This window comes from Dipodomys merriami, unplaced genomic scaffold (assembly GCF_024711535.1).
Source record: "Dipodomys merriami isolate MVZ:Mamm:240054 unplaced genomic scaffold, mDipMer1.0.p SCAF_219, whole genome shotgun sequence".
Lineage (NCBI taxonomy): Eukaryota > Metazoa > Chordata > Mammalia > Rodentia > Heteromyidae > Dipodomys > Dipodomys merriami.
Window position 1 is genome coordinate 1,133,961 of NW_027203593.1, and position 2,466 is coordinate 1,136,426.

Consider the following 2,466-nt stretch of genomic DNA (forward strand, 5'->3'; position numbering starts at 1 on the left):
AAGCCTGAAATCACTATTTCAAAGTAACACAAACAGAAAAACAAAAATAACTTGATACAACCATCACAAATCCTAAATTATGTCACAAAAATCCACAATATCATAAATAAACCAGAGGAAGAGGATAAACAGTGGCAGAATAACAACAGAAAATTACCCTAGATTTCTCTAATGAAACAGAGATTTAGAATCCTAGAAGGTACTCCATTTCTAGAGTGTCACACTAAGTTAGGTATAATTATATATAGATACACAATTCAAAAGAATATTTTATACTGTCTTCACAAGAAAACAGAAATCTATGAAAAGTTACCCAGCCAGGAAGGTGACTGCTGTGACTGTATTGACCAACATATTCAAAAACACAACTGCAGTGTGGAACTGAAAGGGCCACGTGAGAAAAAAATTCATGAACAGAGACACTCACATATAAACACACATAATTCACCTTACCAATGGATAGTCGGAACTTTCGTTGGAAGCATTAGTATTCATTTGACAACTCTCTCAGGACTGATCTCTTCTCCTACACTTAATGGTCTAGACAAAAACCTAATTCCAGAAAAGCAAATCACAACAGAAGAACAAAGCAACACTTGGCATATCAACCAAGAACATAGATAGTCACCTATTAAGATCATAGATCCCCTAAATTGAAGCCAAGAAATACTTCAAATGGACAGAACAAATCAGAAAAATATGACAAAAGTCATGCCAAGGTAACAAAATTCACACAGTAAATAAACAGGCATTAGAACAATCAATTACCTAGAAGATAGTTTTCAAAATACATTAAAAATACTGCTGGAAATTGGGATTAATGAAAAGATACAAAACCTCTACAAGGAAATTTGTGAACAAGATGAGACCAAGCAAAGATCAGCAAAATAATTCATGGAGACTCCAAACACAAAGAAAAATAAATTCTGAGAAGGCAAGAGAGTCCAAGGGAAAAATGGATGACTAGTTAAAAGATATGAGAGAAGACATCGCTAAAACACATACCTCCCAAGTCCCCACCCAATAAAAAGTTGTAAAGAAAATCCATACAAGACCAAAATAAAGCTTTAATAAAGAGATAGAAGCCCTAAAACAATAACCAATTGTAAGACAGAGAAATCAAAGAGATAGGCTCATTCAGATAAGAGAAGCCTTTAGAACACCAGAGTGTACCAGAACAGAACAAACCACCATCACATCATAATCCATTAGAGGATCATTAGACATCAATGAATGGACTCTTAAATCTGTCAGGAGAAAAGACTGATTATTTATAAAGGATATACAGTCAGAATAAATACAAATTTCTTAGCTGATATGGTAAAAAGGGGAGCCTTGCATGATATATGACAAATATTAAAGGCAAACAATACCAACCGTGAATATGGTCCCAAACCAAACTCTCCTTTACATTAAAAGGATATATAAAAATATTTCATGACAAAGAAAACTTTAAACAATGTATCTCCACCAATCAGCAGGATAGAAGTTAATCAAATATATCCTACATAGAGAAGATCATAAAGAACAGAAAATGGTTATATAAAATGCTCCCTACCAGTGAACAAGGTAAATGTATTAAGAGTAGATTAGACACAGAGGCTAAGAACAGGTGAATAACATGGCAGGACTTATGAGATATTTCACAGTCTTAACTCTCAATATAAATGGAATTAACTTTCGAAATAATAAACAGATTAAATAGTAGTATAATAAAACAAGACGCATGCATGTAGTATCTACAAGAGACACATTTTATTGACAAAAACAAACACTTACTCAAACTGAAAGGCTGGAAGGAAAATTTTCAAGCAAATGAACACCATAAACAGGCCATAGTACAAACATAAGATGAAATAGAATTCAAAATAAAATTACTAGGAAGAGACATTATATATTGATAAAGACACATCTCCATTAGGTGGGTATATCATGTCTAAGTATCAATGTCCTGAATCCTGGAGCACCCCATTTCATCAACCAAATACTACTTAACCTAAAAACACATCGCAACACATCATTGAAATGCATGGATAAGTTATCCAGGAAAAACACAATCAAGAAACTGAAGACCTAAATAACTACATTGAACGCTTCTCCTTAACAGACATAGACAGAATATACATTCAGCATGAGTATACAAATTCTTCCCAGCAGCTCATGGAAGAATCTCCAAAATACAACATATCCTATGTCACATAGAAATTCTATCCGAATTGAAAGAAAAATTATTTGAATTCCCATATCTTGTCAGACCACAACAGAATAAACTTAGAATTAAAAAGCTAAAGCAAAAAAAAAAAACCCTAACCCATGAAGAGTGAACAACACATTGCTGAATGACCAGTGAGGCACTGAATACATTAGAATGAAAATCTGAAAGTTTCTGAAAATTAACAAATTGAACACACAAAATACCAACTCTTCAAAACAGTAAGTGCAGTACTTAGAGGAAAATTTATAGCT